The 20,723-nt window shown below is 47.0% G+C and overlaps 1 long non-coding RNA gene across 1 annotated transcript; it reads right to left on the minus strand.

Annotated features, from left to right (window-relative positions):
* Positions 1–464: 464 nt before the first annotated feature.
* Positions 465–20,321, minus strand: LOC125758051 (uncharacterized). Its single transcript, XR_007415773.1, has 3 exons — positions 20,195–20,321; positions 10,446–10,506; positions 465–655 (listed from the first exon to the last, which is right to left on the minus strand). It is a non-coding gene; the product is annotated as an uncharacterized LOC125758051 (long non-coding RNA).
* Between the last annotated feature and the right edge of the window lie 402 nt (positions 20,322–20,723).

The raw sequence follows: 20,723 nt of genomic DNA on the forward strand, positions 1-20,723 counted from the left end.
TACAATGTCTACGGCGTCGGGCAGCCGCCAAGCGCTCATTACACAAGAAACCACAAAATTCACAATCACACACGTTGTAGTGTATATATGTCTTTGAAAGTAGCTTTGAAATGCAGGGGAAATCTTCCTACATCGCGTGCCAAAATGTCATAATGATAGTTTCAAAAAAGAAGGAGTTACGCCCCAAAACTCACGGTGCTAAAGAAAGACGTCCACGCGTGTCGACGTCACCTCGCGTTCCCGCGGTGCAGCAACATGTGCGTAGAAATCTGTGGTGAAAACAACTTTGCGTGTCTAACCCGTAGCAAAGTATACCATTACTGCGATTATGGAAGACAGGTGCGAGTCGCGTAGACATCTGTATATTTGCCTTGTTCGTTATAAACGACTGCCATGGCTTAGCGTCCCGCTAGGGCACTCTGTAAGTAACATGGCAACCTTCGAGATGCAAGAATGTGATTGGCTTCATCATAGAATAGCACCTTTATTTCCTGGTTTTATTTTGAAAAAAAAAAAATCAAGGACCAGTATGGGCTACTTTGTCTCTGCAGGTACCGTTTTTTGGCCAATGATTTGTTCTGTCGACTTCAGTACACGTACAATTACCATCAACTGGACATCCACTAAACGCCCCGTTCTGTTGTAGAACGCAGTGCTAGAAAGATAAAGGCATGTGTAAGAAATTGGCATTGACTAATTTGTAAAATGTCATGACTCATGACCCACTCAACGGCGCTAAATAAGAAGGAGAGAAAGAAGATACACGAACACGCTCAACTTGCCGCTCTTGTCCGTAGATACCCGAATGGTAACTGTCTAAACGCGCAATATCAAGGTATAAAACAAAGGAATTAATTAAATCTAAGTGATAAATAATTGAATTGAACCAATGCTATTGGAAAGACACACCATTTGCCGATTAGAACAACACAACTACCACACCCTAACGCAATGTAAAGCGGTCTTAACGAGCGAAACAAGTGGTACGTGTATTACTGCTGTTATAATTAAAGACTACATCCTCGGTGGTTCTTGCGTGGCCCACGCGTGCTTAGGCGAGGCATGACCGCTACATATGAAAAAATAAAAGCCAGTACTACGCATGTGGAATCAGTTTAAACAGCAGAGCTTGGAATCAAGCGCCACCACCTGGCGAAAGCAGATTGAGTTTCTTATTCATCTTCATTGATCTTATTAAATGCGAAGCATTTCTTAGCGAACCTTAGGCAGTTTGAGCGTTTCTATCTATCTATCTATCTATCTATCTATCTATCTATCTATCTATCTATCTATCTATCTATCTATCTATCTATCTATCTATCTATCTATCTATCTATCTATCTATCTATCTATCTATCTACCTATCTATCTATCTATCTATCTATCTATCTATCTATCTATCTATCTATCTATCTATCTATCTATCTATCTATCTATCTATCTATCTATCTATCTATCTATCTATCTATCTATCTATCTATCTATCTATCTATCTATCTATCTATCTATCTATCTATCTATCTATCTATCTATCTATCTATCTATCTATCTATCTATCTATCTAGCCGCCTACGTGTGGGTGTTCTCGTGATCACGTCCTTAACTTGGTGTAGACCGAAATTGGCATGGGAGGGTAAGAGGACTTGATGAATATGACTGTCGGGTAATGAGATGAATACCGTAAAATCATGTCCCGTACGTCGCCAAACCCTTTCTCCCAGGCACGTGTGGCGCATATCCGTTTACCACGGGTCGCGGTGTCGGGGTATGTGCCACAGGTGATTGACAGTTTATACGAGGGCGGTCCGATAAGTACTTAGCCTTCAAACGAAAAACGAAAACTTTGGAATGGCGTCGATTTATTTCTCAACATAGTCCCCTTTCAACTCTATACACTTGACCCAGCGATCCTCCAACTTCCTGATCCCGTCAGAAAAATACGTTTTCTCCTGGGCTGCAAAGTAGGCTTCTGTGGCGGCGATAAATTCTTCATTCGACTCAAAATTTTGTCCGGCGAGTGACTTTTTCAAGTTGGGAAACAAGAAGAAATCACTCGGCGCCAAATCTGGAGAATACGCTGGATGGGGCACCACTTCGTAGCCCAGTTCGACCAACTTGGCCGTGGCGACGGCGCAGGTGTGAGCTAGCGCGTTGTCATGGTGGAAGAGCACCTTTTTGTTCACCAAATGTGGCCGTTTTTTTCACAATTCGGTGTCGAATTGGCCCAGTAATTCAGCGTAGTAGGGTCCTGTCACCGTTTTGCCCTTCTCAAGGTAGTCGACGAAAATCACACCTTGAGAATCTCAAAAATGGTGGCCATCACCTTTCCGGTCGATGCGACAGTCTTCGGCTTCTTCGGAGCAGGTTCTCCGGGTGCAGTCCACTGCTTCGACTATTCTTTGGTCTCTGGTGTGTACCAGTGGATCCATGTTTCGTCGACAGTCACAAAACGACGCAGGAACGCCTTCGGATTACGCTTAAACAGCTTCAAACAGTGCTCTGAAGTGGTCTCACGGACGCGCTTGTTGTCCGGAGGGAGCAAACGCGGCACCCATCGCGCAGACAGCTTTCTCATGCCCAAAATTTCATGCAGGATATGACCCACGAGGTATTTTGAGATGCCTACTGTCTCAGCTATCTCGTGCACCTTCATTCGGCGGTCTGCCAATACGAGGTCGTGGATTTTTGCCACGTTATCGGCCGTGGTAGCCGTTTGCGGGGCGCCTGGGCGAGGCTCATCAAAAACAGACGTGCGACCACGTTTAAACTCGTTGAACCAATTTTTCACGGTTGCCATCGAAGGAGAAGAGTCACCATAGACGGTCTCCAGTCGCTCTTTCATTTCGTTGCGCGATTTCCCTTCTAAAAACAAGAATGGAATCACCGACCAATATTGCTGTTTTTTTCATTTTTAACGGACACACGAACATCACCTGCTTCCTCAAGCGGCCAAAACAAAACCGCGAGCCCGATTCGACTGGACCTTCGCATGTGTCCCTCCAAGAGAGCGTACTTAACGTCACTATATGTCTCATGCGTTAGAGTCGCGCTCTCGCGGTGAGGCTAAGTACTTATCGGACCGCCCTCGTATCTACCCAGCAACGGTGAGAACAGACATTGGTAAGTTAAATGCGAGAGCGTTAAGAAAAAATTACACCATCTCCCGCTAAAGAGACCATGAGGCGATGCGAAGCCGGAGCACTTGCACGATCGCGTCCGTTGGTGTTCGTTGGGCATGCTACCGACCTCGCGTCGTGGAACGCGAAGAGGGACGCTACGCGCGTCGTATCTTCCATCTAGCCTGGTCGTTAATTCTCACAGGGCGAGCGGGGAACGCGGTCGACAGGCGGCCGAGAGGGGGGCAGCGTAGGAGAGGAGAGAGAAGGGGAGGGGACGCGCATGCGCTCGAGCTCATCGCGGCGTTGTGCAGGAGAGAATTTCGGCATGCCTAGCCCGCGTTTCAGAGGAAGAATGGAAAGGAGGAGGGAAGAGAATAAGTGGAGAGGGGGAGGGGAGAGGGGTGAGTGGAGAGGGGAATGGGAAAGGGGTAGATGACAGGGAATGGTGAGGGGGAGTGGAGAGGAGGTGTGTGGAGAGGGTATGCGCATGCGCAGTAAGGGTGGTCACGCCGCACACCACCACCGGATTGAGCTCGACCTTAAGATACTTCGCATCTAAAAACCAAGGTCGGTCAGAGTTGACCCGACGAATGCAAAGAATAAAAATTAGGATCACAGCAGGAATCGGACCCATGCATTCTGCGTGGCAATCAGCTATGCTACCACAGATCCACGCCAGGTCTAGAAACTGCTTTAGAAAAAAGATTGGCCGCGTATCTGCGTGCTTCGCTGCAAATGTCGTCTAAAGACGATAGAAGAGGCGCTGCGTGAGATATAGACGCCATCTGGCAATACGTCGGGAAACATGAGTGCTGTGTTGCGGCTGGTAGTCCCGGCGCCACGGAGCAAGAATTCTTGAGGAGGCGAAACTGCGCTCGCTCGGGCGTCCTAATAAAGTCACGTAATCGGGCACAGCGCTCATGCGCCCTCTGTCGTGAGAGTCCGCTAGCGGAGAAGGAAAAATGCGTGCGTCCCTCTCACCGCACTCTCCGACGAAGCTCGCCGGTTCAAGGCCATTCGTCGCCGATTCGCCGTTCGCGCTTCACGCCCGAATGGATGTGTTTTTGTGCGTCCTCGCCGGCTCCAAATTTTAACGCGACAGCGTTAAAGAGTCCGTTTCGCAGAAATACCGGTGTCGGCGTCCGTGTCGGTGAGGCTAGCAGTTGAGAAGGCGATGCGCACGGGGCCCGATTACGCTATCGCGTTCTACTCCTAAAGGCGAAGCTCAAGCGCACTCCAAGTTTTTTCGGTAAATTAACGAGAAAAATGGCATCACATACAGGAAAATTACCAGCGTGATATATTTTGTACAACGTGAAATCTATAATTTTTGATAACTCAATGAGTTAGATGCAACTTATTTCAACGAATGATGGGACTTACCCTATATGCCATCAATGCAGATTTAGGTTGGCCGGTGGCCGCATTTAGATGGAGGCGAAATGCTAAAGGCGCGTGTGCTTACATTTAGGTGCACGTTACAAAACCCCCGGTGGTTCAAATTTCACATTGTCTTTTTTTGAGAACATCAGACAAGTATCTGGGACAGCACGCGGAAAGATTGAAGGCACGGCGTCTCGTAACAACACTGGCCGTTTCGGTTTGTCAAGGAGAACTTCGCCACCAAGTTCGCCATAATAGCGCCGCCTGTCTATATCACTGTCCGAGAAGTGCTTCTCGCAAACGTAGTCACGAGGCGTCAGCTGTCGGTCTTTTCTTGGTATGGCGCGACCCTACGCTTCCAACCTCACTGGGTCACTAGGAACTTCGAAGGTAATTACCTTCTCCTTGCAGGACGCGTACCCACTGCTGTACCCACTGCACGGCACATTTTCGCCACATCCTGAAGAAGCACTGGTCGAAATCTGCAAAGCACTCTCCTTTGTCGCGGCGTGAAAAGCGCGCGCAAACATCGAGGAGTCAGCGCCGCCGGCGCAACGCGCGAGAGCCACTGCGAGGGCTAAAGAGAAAGAAACCAGCACATCGCGAAGGGGAACTTTCCCTCCCAAGGCCACCTACGCATGCGCGCGCACAACATGCGAGCGAGGAGCGAGGGGCGCGTGCATGCGACGGCAGACGTCGTCTGCTCAGGGGCCACTACTAGCAGTTCGTTTCAAGAGCTGTACGGCCTATAATTCTGGCAGTATCGATTAGGAACTTCAACTGAAATATCTGTCATATCTACCGATTGATGTTACAGACAGAAATTTTAGAAATTTTTCAATGTACGAGGCGCTATCACGATTTTTATGCGTCGCGTCCATAGAAGAGCATGTAAAAGATGGCAACAGGCCGAAAGCGTCATCTGTCGTGCTTCGGCGTAACCGCATTCCGCCGTGACGCTATCGCGCCGCCCTCGCGCGCTGCCGCGGCCGAGAGATTCTCCTCCTCAAATACTTCTTTCTCCGTGCCCGGCGCAGCGGCAGGTGAAGACCGGCGGTGACCAACGCGACCGGCGGGGACGCCGGCCAGCCCGAACACGCGGTTTGGCGCAATGCGCCGAAGGAGAAGAAACGTCCGCACTCAACGAGTACTCTCCACAAACTCTCTCATTTACACGTCGCCTGGGTAAAACAGGAATGCCAGAGCGGCGCCCCCTGTCATTCGTACAATGCAATACTGAACCGAAACCGAAACACAACATGAGCTTGTGCAGAGGGCACGGAGGAAGACAAGTTTCTGTGCAGTCGCATTTTCAGCGCAGCTTAAGAAACTAGGGTCTTTAAAATTGCGTATCTATGTATTTTCTATTAAAGGAACACACCACCTAATACTTACCTAATGATGTTGCGCCTCAGATATGCGTATTGTTTACTTTTTGATCGACCACGTTCACAAGTAGGAACAGCCGTACCAGTTCAATATGGGTGGGCGGTAAGCAAGTGGTTCAACTTTGGCCGGGTGGATGAATCGAGTGACGTGCCGACAAACAGAAAGACAGACCAAAATTTCTGCGTTTAAGTTCCCCAAGAAAGACTATCGTCTTTAAAACAGCCTTTGCAGGCGTAGTGGCGGTGCAGCGTCAATTGTGGTTGTGGTGCTGGCTGTCGAACTTTATAAGAAAACAATAAACAATATATGTACTCCTACGATACAGGCGTCGCATCAGGTTAGCATCTCCGGTTCCAGTGTTGGCTCCGCTTTTATAACAGCCTAATAAACATTACATTTGTATTACCATCACTCAGCAAGGTAGATTGAAGCGGTGCTCGACCCCGGAGGAATACATAAACGAAAGTTACGTATGATACTCACATCATTGCGCCGTAAAGTGCACTTCGTTTCGATAATACTGACATAATGCGCTCTAACGTGAGGGCTTAGGTTACGTCACACCATCAGTTACCATTAAAAAAGCCCGTGTTATCGGCGTGCCTGGTTAGCCCACTATGTTTACACTACTACTACGCTTACAAAAACACGTAGATCGACCTCGTAACGCTTGGCTCTACACCATAAAGTACGGAATAAAGGTACTTTCTGACTGCCGTGCATGAAACCGATTCCCACAAGGCGTGAGATATGTCGAATTTTTCTTTGTTTCCTGTTTCTTTATCGCTCCCTAAGCTGCCCTTTGTCCTCTTTGCCCTTCTTCTCACCCTCGCTTCCCTTTCCCATCCCGCTTGCTAAATTGTACTATACAAGGATAACCATCGTTTACCCTCTCCTTTCCTTTTTCCTTCCTTCTCACCCTCAGAGCGATCGTTCTCACCCTCACTTCTCTTTCCTGCACCCTTGCTGTACTATACTATGCATGACTATGATATGCTATGATCTTGCTTGGCACATTGCGCGCATAAAGCATACTATAAAAGGCCATTTCATTCATTACCTTGTTCCCATATCCTTATCCTAAGACCCCGCGTCCTCACCCACCTATATTTGTTCCTTCAACGCTCCTACTTTCGTTCCTCCAACACGTTGCAAGGCGACGCGAGATGCCATATAAGGTAGAAGCCGTTGATGCTGATGATAGTTTCTTATTGATGCAGCCATGAAATAGGGAATATAATTACTCTCTGACTGCTTCGCATGAAACCGATTCCCACAAGGCGTGGGATCTGCCGAATCCCATTTCCTGATATACGTTGTTACGTACACGATGTGCTGTCTCGCGTAGCTATATGTTCGTCCTTCTCTTCAGTAAAATCTGTTCATAGTCATCCTCCAATATGTGTTTTCATAGGCCTCAACAGCATCCTCGGATTTTGCGCTGTTGGCTGTTTGCATATGAACAGCTAAAAAGTTGAGAATGTTTGAGCTTTCCCTTAAAGTGTAGAACGTGAAGTGCGATCTGCCCCGTTTGCATCGTTTTCTCGTTTGATTGCTAGACTTCACACTTCCGTGGACACCTCAACCGCACCGGAATGAAAGGAACGTCCGTGCGCGTACCATTCGCCGTTTGAATCTCTTTTTGAACGCATGCCTACTGCGAGTGAATTTACAAAGAGCTTACTACGCGATAATTCATAGTATTTCGAATTAGTGAAGTACCCACTACGCGTCCGTTAGGCAACACACGCAGGTGCACGCATTGCACCTGCGTGTGTATTGAGTTAGGACTAAGCCCACTACTTGGTGGACCTTTAAGCCACCCATTCGATGTGTAATTCACATGGTGTGAAGCCTGGTGCAATTCTGCCCTTTCGCCTCGCAATATCGCATGTGTTAATGCAGCGCCTCCTCTAGAAAGATGCCTGCGACGTCGCACGCTTTCCCATGGGGACGGGAGGTTCCTCGTAGTTCAGTTCTTTCTCCGCAAAAAGCGCTCGCAGCCTACACTACTACTTCTGGATTCCGAAGTGACGCCATCGCAGCCGGCGGCACGGCCGCTCGGCCGCAACAGCAAGCATTGCCTCCGAGATGGCCATATGCAGTGCTTTAATCTCAGAGGCTGCAAGGTTTAAAGCGGCCGTCGCAGCGAGCGCTCGCAGCCGAAACTGTTGGGGGAGCGGAGGAGGAGAGAACAGGAGAGGGCCGGGAACCAGCTCTTCGGCTCACGTCGCAGGCATCTTTCTAGAGGAGGCATTGGTTATTGTGACTCCTCGCGCAGTATAGCATGTGCCAACGTGACTCGTCGCACTACGTGACGCATGTATATGGTTTGTCTCAGAAGCACTTTCAAGCCCTGGTAAAACGCCTGCCTGTCATGCAGAAGGATTGGTTTCGCTTCCCCCTCGAGTCGTAGATTTCAATTAATACTTTGTTTAGATATGTCTCCGTTTCTGCCCTACAAAAAACGCTGATTTTTCGTTCACAACTAAGACGGCGACAATGACACCAACACCAGATTTCTTGCGGCATGGTTTAACGATATCGCGTTTGAAGGAGAATCTTCCACGCTTTTATGCAAACTTAAACTGCGATAAGGAAGAGACACCAGAATAGAAGCAGTCAGGATGAACGCAGACTAACAACACTTCTCAGAAATAGCGCTTGTGCGCTATTTCTGACAAAGATAAAGAAAAGAACAATGGATGTGGCGTAAAACACAGACGAGTGCATTTGCAATTTCCCCTGACCTGTGGGATGGTCTATGTGGGGAAGACCGGGAGGTGTATTATTAAGCGCCTAATGAAACATTCCAACTAATTCGGGGATGACAGTGGGAATCACCTGCCTGTTCATTGTAGCACATGTGTAAAGAAGTGGAAGCCCATTTTGAGCAGCACGAACGTGTAAGAGCGAGCGAAGGGCCAGAGGGCATGTGAAATCCTGGAAGCCTCGTAAATAGACATGGCCCGGATAAGTGCGTCAGCGATACATCTGTGTATCTCTCTAGGAATTAGCTTGATTTTCTTGGTCTCGTAGGTGGTCCAAGTTTTTTTGTAAATAGCTTCTTCTCCCGTTGACTCTAGGAGTCATGGCTCAGGGAGCCGCTTGGCCGGGGACCACGGGTGTCGTGCTGTCTGGTATTGCGGCTTAACACCACGGACGTTCTGACACCGTTCCACGCAGCTGTTCCACGCAGCGAGCGGAGTAGATGCCGGTTCTTGTACAGTGACTGGATAGGTCTAAGGCTCATCGGAGCTGCCTGCCGCACGTGGGACACAACCCGTTGGATCTTATCATGAATGTGTTGCACTTCGCTTCCCTCATAATAGCTTGCCTTGCACAAATTAACAGAAGTGACATTTGCTCACTTGAACTTGGCATCTCACTCGCCGCCAATATCTTTCTAGCCGTACGAAGAATCGTACCACGTGGGCGGCGCACCCGTAGCTCCCTTTCCTTTGTCCCGCTGCACCATTTTGTCGAGCTTTTTTGGGTGTATGCAGCGGGAGCGATGTCACCTGCCGCTGCCCGTCTTCTACACGTCGTCTTCACTGGCCAGGAATGCAGTCAAGACATATCAAGCCTCTAACCTGCGCAGCTGCCTTCTAACCAACACCGTCATGAATTCTGCTTGCAACCCTCGGCCAGAGTACTTGTCGGCGTGAGTGACCCTCTCTCGCTGACTTCCATGTTGTCTCTGCGGTTCCGAGCATGGTAGTCGAGCATGGAGACAAGTCGCCTTTGCAGGGGTGTTGACCAGCTGTGCTTTTGTGGCGCACGGACATTATTTAGGAACATTTACGCCACATGTGTTGCCTTTCCTAGTAGAGCGCGTATAGCCATTTCTTATTGAGTATTTCGCCTCAGTATGTGTTAGTTAATAATTGGTGGTTGCTCCCATCCCATGTAAAGTCTTTTTAGCCTATTGACGCCCGCGCATTCTAGTTAACGTAGTTGGCTTCGTCACCACAGAGTGAGAGTTGAAACTGTGCACACTAGAGCGAGAGTTGGCTCTGCCGACAGTAACCCTCTCCCGTGGTGGCGGGAGCGAGGTTGCACGGGGTCATGAGTAGCGGACGTCTTCCTCTATTGGGGACTCGCGTGGTTGCCAATGGTCGCTTTTCTTGGGAGGTCCGTGGGGACGAAACCGCGGCTCGTTACCGCAGACTCCTGTGATCAGTCCGCGATACATTGTGCGTGTTATGTTGTTAGTGTGTGTTTTGTTGGCCTTATTTTGTGTTATTTTGCATGTTACCTCAGTTATTTGTAAGATTCGCCTACCGGGCTTGCCGTTATGCACCTTGTGCCAATAAATGTCTATGTGTTAGTTAAGCTATGGTGCATACTGTCTCTGATGGTTTCATGAACGCTTCTTTCAAAACCGCACAAACGCTGGAACACTGCCAGAATACTAAGATAATCTACTGGCCCCACAGAGTTCACAATAGTGCTAGACGCTCGCCAAGTGTTCCAGTCGCCTTTGCACTGACGTGTTTTCTGATACTCTTGTCCGAAAGGCTAACTGAATTAGGACTATTTAACTATACTCACGCCCGTGCACATGCTACTAGCTGCAGCTCGGCGCCCTGCGGCCGATTCAAAATTCCCGGATCTGCAATGAAAAAATGATATTTTGAATTTTTGCATTTCGCGACCAGAAATATCTTAGCGTAAAAGAAGTATAAATGTAATTCTATATTTGTTGTGAATCATCCGAACAAAAGACAGGAGATAAAGGTAGCACGACCTCGCGTCACATAGCAGTGAAACGGGTGTCTTAGAGAATAACGAAAACGGGCAAAACTTGCATGCAATAAATAATAAGCAAAGACAAAAAATGCATACAGTGAAAATTATGTCTAAGAACACCACACAGTTTCAGAGCCTGTGGCAAGCAGTATTAAAAAAATTTGATTGCAAATAGGGGTTCATGTAATGGTAGTGCTGCGTTATTTAGCACAGCTTATTCGCGTCAACTGTTTTCAAAGCTGTCGCTATAAAGCTCTTTCAGATAGTGCTGAACGGGTAAAATTGTTTTGTCACGTGAATTTCTAAGCGATTTTTCCTGACAATAGTCACGGTCGTAAGCCACAGCTTCCTATTTATTTTATTGTTTGCCCTTTGCTTTTATTTTTAAGATTGGCTTGAAACGAACAGATTGTGATATTTTCCCTCATTTTTTATACTTATTAGTATTCAGCGCGGTGTTTTTCGTGGAACAGGCAAAGTCCGCTTTATTTTCAATTGCCTATCTTCACGGGGTTAAGCTACAGTTATGAGCGACAGTGTTTCCCTTATCCAAGGCACGTGTCATAGTCATTTCCTTGACACTTGCAATCGCCAGCTACGACATGCGAAGCTATAAACACGCAGTGATCACTACGCTCTGCCACCACATACTCGGACGCCAGTGACTGCAATGCCACAAGCATTTATATATTGGCGAAAATCAAGCGCGAAGTAAGCGAAAACTAGTCAAGTATCCAAAAGTCGCCAATGGAGCGACCCTGGACGACTCCCAGGATCACTCCCTGATCATGATGCATGCATGGGTAATGAAAACGGAAAATACACCACCACTCTGCGAAGCTTTACACAGCTTTAACATATAGGTGGAGCTAACCAATAGGGATACTTGTATATGCGCTGTTTTAAAAACACTAACGACGAAGAAGACGCAGAGACAGACATAGGTAAACAGGAGAAAGCGCAAGATGAAACAGTTCTATTTCGTGCGAGTGGTTTGTAAAACATGCGCAGAGGTTTGTCGAGTGTGACGTCCAAGCAGTGTACGGTATCGCGTTAACTTGCGGAAAGCAATACATATGTCAAACTTCGAGATGCATCAACACAAGGCTAAGAGAACATCGGTACAATTGGGAACAATTAGCCCATTCAGGGTATCTAGCTACACATAGTAATCGAAATGTCACACGAACAACCAGAAGTAGTTCGATACTTGCAGCGTGCCGCTGAAGCACGAAGAAGGACGCCCTAAATGAATGCACAGGCATGCACAGGGCAAGCGTGAACTAACAACTGTCACAGTTGTTACGCCCATGTGCCTGAGCAACACGCTGCAAGTGTCGACAATGGAGAATCAGACTCTTGCTTGCTTGCTTGCTTGCTTGCTTGCTTGCTTGCTTGCTTGACCATTAATTTTTCGCTCTTACCCACTACGAGGGATTAGCCATGAAACCGGCGGTTAATATAAGTGGGGAAATTTAGAATTCAGACGCTCTTAGATATTTCTTGTTCTTGTAAACTGCGGCGCGTGGAGTGACCCTCTGCGCCTCATACCACAGGGGGCGTCTGATACAAGGTGTGCCCGGTGTTCTTTGTCATTTTTTCCTTCCACATCCCGAGTGGGTACAGAGAATGGCCACTTTGTCGTGCGCGTCTCAAGGGCAGTATTCCAAATGAAAGAAAATCAGGAGCGATGCGTCTGCAAGTGTCGACAATGGAGAATCAGACGCGTGCCTGTTCTCCATATACCGGGTGTTTCAAGAAATGTGTCCAACCTTCTCAACAAATCAGGAAAATGCGATATTTGATTGCTGCCTTCAGAATTGGGTTTTCTATAGTAGCAGGAGTTTTAAGATCGTTAAAGAAATTATTTGGGACTGTAATTAAAAAAAGTTAAATTAATTAACTTTTTAATTAGTGGAGTTAGGTGGTTGTGTCAAATGGGAGAATTGAAGTTCTTCATGCCAGAAACCCAACCCAACTTCGAGATTTCGAAAAAGTGGCATCTAGTAATAATTACGAAGTAATGAAATTCAACCAAATTCAATGGCGAAACCTAAACAGAAACATGGAAGAACGCAACTGCCATATTCTTCGGAGACGTCCAAAATGAGTGAATGACTTTTCCTGTAGCGCTAGGCATCCTAAGATGGTTAGACACATGACTTGAGGCAGTAAATAAAATAGTTAAATTAATTAACTTTTTAATTAGTGGAGTTAGGTGGCTGTGTCAAATTGGGGTATTGAAGTTCTTCGTGCCAGAAACCCATCCCAACATTGAGGTTTCGAAAAAGCGGCCTGTAGTAATAATTACGAAGTAATGAAATTCAACCGAATTCGATGGCTTTCGTTGTTGAAAGCCGTTGCATTTCGTTGAATTTAATTACGCCACAACAATTACTAGAGGACGCTTTTTCGAAATCTCAAAGCTCGGATGGGATCCTCGCATGAAGAACTTCAATTCTCCCATTTGACACAATCACCTAACTCCACTAATTAAAAAGTCAATTAATGTAACTTTCTTAATTACTGTCCTAAATGATGTCCTTAACTACCTTAAGATTCCTGCCGCTACAGGAAAAGCAATTCTGAAAGCCCCGAGCAAATATCGCATTTTCCTGATTTTTTTAGAAGGTTGGACACATTTCTTGAAACACCCTGTATATGTGAACAACGCGCAAAATAGAACAGCTGAAAGTTCCGCTGTGCCCCTTTTACCTGTGTCCGTCTCTGCGTCTTCTTTGTCGGTATTGTTAAAAAGATGGTTGATCCCTCCCTCATAGGAATCGGAATAACACGAAAATAAAGCGTGCCCTTACGGAAGTAACTGAATGTTTGCTGTAAACTGATATAAGAGAGTTTGTACAATGTATATTAATGTCTGGCAGTGATAGCACCGTTTAACGGGGATGCACCCACTTTGATTATTAGTGGTACATCCCCGTCCCTAAGACGAACGTCCATGTTATATGATTAAATAAACCATTCTGGTCGCTGCAGTAGTTAACGGTGACAGTGTAATCAGAGAACGAGGTGTGATGGCCAGAAGAGCCTCGCATATAAGACGCAGAACTTGCTCGCCATCCCGAGGAATGTTAAAATGTGATTGAACAACACGGCCGGACTAGAGGTACACGCAAAGCGCGTCGTGCCGCCCCGGCAGCCCAGCCGCGATTTTTCTCGGGGCGAGCGCGTGAACGGAGAACGCGGTGTTACAGCCAGGTGAGGCAGGTGCGCATCGCAGAGCTATTTTTGGTTTGCACTCGAGCGAGGCTGACGCTTTTACGACGCTTGGGCTAAAATCGCCACCTCGCGGTGTGTTAACGCATTGACAAAATTGAACTTCTACTGAAAACGCGCCGAATAGGACGGACAATGCGCTGCAAGTGCTAATCGCGGAGGCCACAGCAACGACCAATTACTTCCTTTACCGCTCCTAGAGGGCAACAACGCCCCGCCTACCGGGAAAGTGGTAGATATAAAAGGCGCGTTTGTAAAGCCTCCAGACTCTGTGACCGTGGCGCAGTGGATAACGTGCCCGGCATCTGTTGTTGCGGAACGAGTGGTCGTGGGTTCGATGCCCGTTGACGGTACTTTTTTTTTCTTAGCCATCTGATCGTGTAAATTTTTTCTACGTCATTTCCGTGACGGAAATAGGTCGCTGAAGTCTTGGTGGACCCTGGCATCAAACACTTTCGTGTTAAAGCAGCGCATATCCAAGACTTCGACATGAACCAACTTGCCCTAGTCATCGCTTTAGCAATAAGGATACGTTTCTGTATCCGGGAAAACGGTGCAACGATAATTCCCAGATAAGCTTAAGCATAAAAGTCATTTTTAGGCTTCATTAAAATAGCGGTCGCCCCATGGGCCGTGCCTCACTTGATTAGCTATACCATCGTTTCCGTTGGGTTGTATTTGGTGTCCCAGCTCCCAGCTAGCACAAAGCAATAAAATTATTTTAGCAACCAAAATAATTACCTCAAAACAAATAAAAGGCTGGGCGCACATGCTTGTTGCTCACAAGCGTTCTTGTTTGCTTTTCAATGAGAAGTGTAGGTCGAATTATAAATGCAAAACCAAGAGTAGTTTTTATTGGGGATGTGCGTGGGAGGGTGGTGGAGCATACGTATTTGTCCAGCCGTGATGATGCGAGCTATCTAAGATGTCTTTTTCACAAATGTTTAGTCCTCGCTGATTTTCCCGGTCCTATGATCATCGCGGATGAACAGGTGTATCATGTTAATTTGGCATGCAAGCACAGCAGTGCGTAGCTAAATAGGACAAGTTAACATGACTTATATTCGATTTTCAGGCGTTGCCTTTTTTTTGTAAAATTTATAAAGCTACAGTTTAAATGGCATCACTGACTTCAAAACAGTACCAAGTTTATCTATTACGAACCCATTGCGCGCATAGACACATTACCTACCACGGTTTAGATAAACGAAAGCAATATACAGAAGCAAAACGGAACTGTAAAGCAGAAAACTCACTATCCTAGCGAGCAAAATAAATGCTATCATTTTCGCGTAAACAGTCGGAGTCATCTACTGCATTAGGGACGTTTCGCAAACTGATCACGCTGCTTAATCGATAAAAAGATTCCTCTGGCATGAATGCAATTTTTCGGCAGGCATGCCCACACCGCGGTAATGCCACATTTGAAACGTAGCATGCCAGCAGTACTTGCAGCTTTCAGTGACTACAGGGGATCCTACAAGAAATCTAACAGAGACGTCGATCCGGTGATAACGCGCAAGCTCGGAGCCATCACCGCCTGCGTAGGCACTTGTTGCTGTCGCTTGTCGTCTGTGATAATTTTCCACGGCATCGAACTTCGCATGCAGGAAGCAGCTCGCGAATGATGCATAATGTGCGAGACACAAGGAAGGATTTTGCGTCCGATTCGTTGTCAGGCGCGCTGGCACAACATCCAGAATGGTGATGTTTAATCGTACCGGGGCCGCCGGGTATGGCGTCTGGTGTGTCTCGAACTCGGCCGATATCTTGATCAGTCTGCTACGACGATCACACCACCGTATAGCCGTAGCGATTGGCAGCGCGGTAGACCGGTAAGGTGGCGCCGCTGGTGCCGCCGGAGAGATATTTTACGCTCTAATATTTTTCGCCGAGGCTGGAGGGATTTGCCGGTAAAAAGATGGTCTGAAGATGGTTTTGCTGAGCGAACTAATTCCTAATTGAGGAAGGCGGTGTTTCCCGTGTGGCACTCAAAGCAGCGCTAAGCTTTATCTCCCCTGGCGTGATAGGGAACCACGATGCGAGGGCACGGAGCAGGTACAGAGCGACACTAGCTGGCCGTCTCAGCGAACCGGCTTGCTTCACTTCCAGTTTTGCTCTCCACTCCACAGCGAGAGTGTCGAGAAAACTGATGGCGTATGTCGACTCATGGCATAAAAGTACAAGTCTCAATAACGTTACCACAATGCTAGCTATGACGAGCCCGCGCTCGATCACTGACGGCATCGGCAGCGGGAGTCCGACCAGCCCTTCCTACAGGCGTCAGTTGTGGCACGCTGTAGTGATGCGTTTGTAGCTCTCGAAGGCATAGCTTGATGGATCGTGTTCGTGTAAATCAAACCAGAAAAAGAGAACGCGACTGATAAAGAGCACCCACCATTTCGAACCTACTATTGTTAAAATATCACGTACTTCCACTGACAATCATTCAGCGAAACGTACACCCTCCCGTCTCCCGACCCCTGCTTTCTTTTTTTTTCTTCTTTTTTTTGCGTTCCTTATGACTCACCTAGTCGTCACAGTGGCCTCTCCCCCCCCTCCCCCACCCCTTCTCCCTTCTGGTGGAGAGGGCACGAAGCATATACACACGATAGCTAAGGAAATCAGTTCCAGCCTTGAAGAAGACAAGTCCACTTGTCGAAACGTTGGCTCGAGCACCCACCCCCTGTTTACGGATTTTTTCATCGCAGCTTCCATCTTTCACTTCCTGCCGTTTTTTGAATCCATCATGGTAGTAGCATAGCAGATAAGGGGTGTCATGGTACTGAGTTACACCGTGCGGGGTCGGTTCCCAGTCCTGGCGGCCGCATTACCATGGTGCCTAAATGCTAAGGAACCCCCGTGAGCTCAGATTTGGGTGCGCATTAAAGGTCGTAAAAATTAATTCGCAGTTCGCTACTACAGCGCGTCTCATAATCACATTGCTGTTTTGGAACATAAAATACGAGCAATTCATTTGCGCCCCAGAAGTAAGCCGACAGACGTTAGCCAAATCATCATTTTGTATGTGACAAGCTTCGGGACTATCATTTTCTATAGACAAGCTTCGAAATCAGAACCGCCCTCCAGCCCCGCACCGGGCAGCACACCTAGCGCCCTTAAGCGGCGTGCGAAAGACCGGTCCATTGACGAATTTTCGTTGACGCGGTACCCATATGAGATGCTCTCATTTGCGCAGTCATTGCACAATGGACTCAGTACCGGAAACAGTTCGGCGTAGCTAACGCGCTTGAGGTCGGCAACTGTCACCAATCGAAGATGAGGCTGGCTCAAGTTCCCAAGTTAATGGAGAAAACAGGGCTCTTGCCCCGTCAGATGGCGTTTTTAGCTGCATGTGTTAAATTTGCGTGGTTATCCGCTTTAGACATGCACTGCGCAGTCACATTACCCGCCCCACTTTTTAGGGGCGAAGCTCCTTAAGGCGGCACCCGTTCGGCCTTCGTAGTTGTCGTAGTGCGCAACCAGTCGTAACGCTAGTACCAGATCTTGACCTCCAAGGTGGTGCCGGTGGGAGATTTTTCCTGTGCGTTGTTGAACAATAAAAAATTCGCAGCGTGCGCGTTAACTAAAAGCCGAATTCTTCTGTCTCTCATTCCCCATTAGCAGCCATTGGCATGTTCCAGTAGGAAACGTTAGTAGAAGTAGAAGTGTAAGTGTTAGCTAAAAGCCGAATTCTTCTGTCTCTCATTCCCATTAGCAGCCATTGTTTACCTCCAAGGTAGTGCCTGGTGAGATTTCTCCTGTGCGTGATTAAACAATAAAAATTTTGTTCAGAACGCCGTTGATTGATGAAATAAACCAACGAAAGACGCCAGATGTTTTCTAAAAGCAAAACGAAAGAACGCCAGATGTTTCTAAAGCAAAACGAAAAGACGCCAGCTGCTTAACGAAAGACGCCAGATGTTTTCTAAAGCAATAGTTTTCTAAACAATGAAAATTCACAGCGTGCATGTACAATTAAAGTGAGCTGCAAGTCGTCATAACTCATCGAACCTTTAGTATAAACGCGCCCGATCTCACGTCAGTGATGATGTACTGGGCAGAATTCACGGAAGATTCACGGTTTACCGATGAACCTCCGCAGCTTCGCCCACTCATCATCATTCACTCCGTGCATATGCTGCGATTTTTTTTTAACAAACAAGTGTTTTATGCAGCGTCCACCAAGGCTTCACTCAGGTACTTCCGTCACAGAAATACGTCATTGAAGTATAGATGACAAAAATACAAAGAAAGCCTTTTTTGTTGATTTTGATGACCTGGGAGCCAGACTTACGACCTCCCGGTCCGCGACGATAGGCGCCAGGCCCTCTACCCACCAAGAGCGCTACATACGCTCATGTATGATGCTTCACAAACGCGCCTGATATCTCTCACAACTCCTCCCTTTCAAAATGACCTTGGTTGGCGGAGGTGGTGTTGCCGTCTGGTATCGGTGAAGTCAAGTACACAAACATGACACTTACAAGCACCGACAGTGAGCGCTTCGGTAGTTTCAGCTTTCGGTGCAACGACAAACGACAGACACGCCAGTGGGAAGCGGAACACCTTTTAGTGTTCACGGCTTCACCTATAAACTCTCACTCTTGCATTCCTGAAGCGGTGTGTGGTATATACCTGAGCACAGGCATACGTTACCCTAATACTGGGGAGCGCACGCCTTGGGGTTTCTCTCCTCAAATGACGACGCTCTGAATGAGTACATATCGAGAACTACTGTAATTTGCTTGTTGATGCTATGCTCGCGCGGCATTCAGCATTAGCTGACTCCTATGCAAACTACGGCCCCATTAAGATGGGCGGAAATGCAAAGAACACTCATGTACTTAGATATGGATGCACCTTGGAGAAACCCAGTAGGTCATAATTAACCCGGATTCACAGCGGCGCGCATCTTAAGCGCATCGTGGTTTTGGCACGTAAAAGAACAGCAATTAGCTGTCTGCACTTTGATGCTTCCGACACGAAGCTGACACCACTCTTCTGTTTATATAGCCACAGATTGCAGGTGTACTAGTGCACGTTTTTGATTTGAAATGCACACGTTTTTTATTTGGTGAACGAGTGACCTCCCGCGGCAACAGTGGCCGCGTTTACATAAATGCGCATCTCATTTCCAAGCGCGTTTAGGAAAGTACTCCATGCTGTAATACATTACTTGTTTGATTTATTTTTTTGTGGCGGGGGGGAGGGGGGGAGGCGGGGAGATGGCGCTCTAACCTATATGTATTTATGCTCGTGTGTATCCGATTGCATAGCCCCAACTCCGTGTGGCTACACCAGTGGACCACTTGCAGAACGATGGTTCAATTTTCGCCGAGTGCACTATGCTGTCAGTAGTTAGATATCTTCAAGTGAGGATCGTTTACGTACTTGTACTTTCCTTTCTTTTTTGCAAAGCGAGCCTTAAACACTTTGATGCACGAAGAAATGAAGGAATGGCGGACACGGGGTGTCGCTTGAAGTGAGATTTCGACGAGCGGACTTGTCTTATACAAGACTACAACTGCCGATCTTGGCGCACGCGTGTACATGCTTCATACCCTCTCCTATAAGCGAAACAAAAGTGGAAGAAAATGCAACTGCGAAAAAGGGGGTGGGAATGGGGGAGAAATGAGTAGCCGGTGTGTCGTATAGGTTGAATCAAAAGGAAAGAGAAAGCACAAAAAATAAAGCGTGGGGTTGTGATGGGGTATTTGCGTGGAAGAGTCGAGAGGGAGGTACACATCTTGCTGAATTATGGTTGTAAAAAGTAAGCACCATCTGACAATGGTAATTTAACAGAGATAAGCATGGTTTAAATTAGTAAGAAAAAAAGCTTAATTTTTACTGGTTTTTGTTCTGTATCTACCGTATACACGAATTTAAGATCCGCCTTTGAGGCGTTTATAACCATTTATTTGAATGCATTACAGTTTTGAATAACGCATGACTACATTTTCTCTGTTTCGGTCACCGGAAATTTGACTGAAGTATGTAAAGTTTGAGATCGTCGAAGTTGCCACATTAAAATTCTGTGCCACTGCATTCGGTAATTTCTTCGCCGTGTCCACGATGCCCGTTTAAGCTAGTATTAGCAGGCGGTCCTGTTCCTCCAATGTACTGTAAGTGACAATAAGAACATTTAATGATGTGTATGTTTGAACTAGAGCTAGTAAGGATAGATTTTATATTATGGACGTAATCGCGTCCAGTCCTTTTAACTATAGCGTCATTATGGACATGTGCGCAAGTCTTACGTTTTGTACGCAATGTCAGCGGTATGCAATACCTTGCATGCAACTCATACTTACAATATTGTTAGGACGATAGCAAGCAATGCAATTGTTAGCGTAGAGAAACGTGACATCGTAAAACTGTTAAATGCTGTTTGATCACCAGAAGCTCCGCAGTTGCACTCTCGCTCTCTCTTATAACGCGAATCTTTATATACACTAACAGTAACACCGCTGTTTTGCACTACGCAGATGCTGGTGTCATACCGTTCTAAGGAAGCCCATCAAATATTCCACAGAACTATAAACCATAATGTACATTGTATTTAGGCAGTGAGAAAGCGTTACGAAATATCATTGTTATTCACAGCTAGAGAAAAACAATTATTGGAGTTTAATGTCCCAAACGCACAATATGATTATTAGAGACGCCGTAGTGGAGGGCTCCGTAACTTCGACCACTTGGAGTTCTTTAACGTGCAAGTAAATTTGACCACAGCAGCCTCAAGCATTTTCGCCTCAATCGCAAATGTGGCCACCGCGGCCGGGATTCAATACCGCGACCTGCGGGTGAGCAGTCGAGACCATAACCACTAGACCACCACGG

This window comes from Rhipicephalus sanguineus, chromosome 4 (genome assembly GCF_013339695.2).
Source record: "Rhipicephalus sanguineus isolate Rsan-2018 chromosome 4, BIME_Rsan_1.4, whole genome shotgun sequence".
NCBI lineage: Eukaryota > Metazoa > Arthropoda > Arachnida > Ixodida > Ixodidae > Rhipicephalus > Rhipicephalus sanguineus.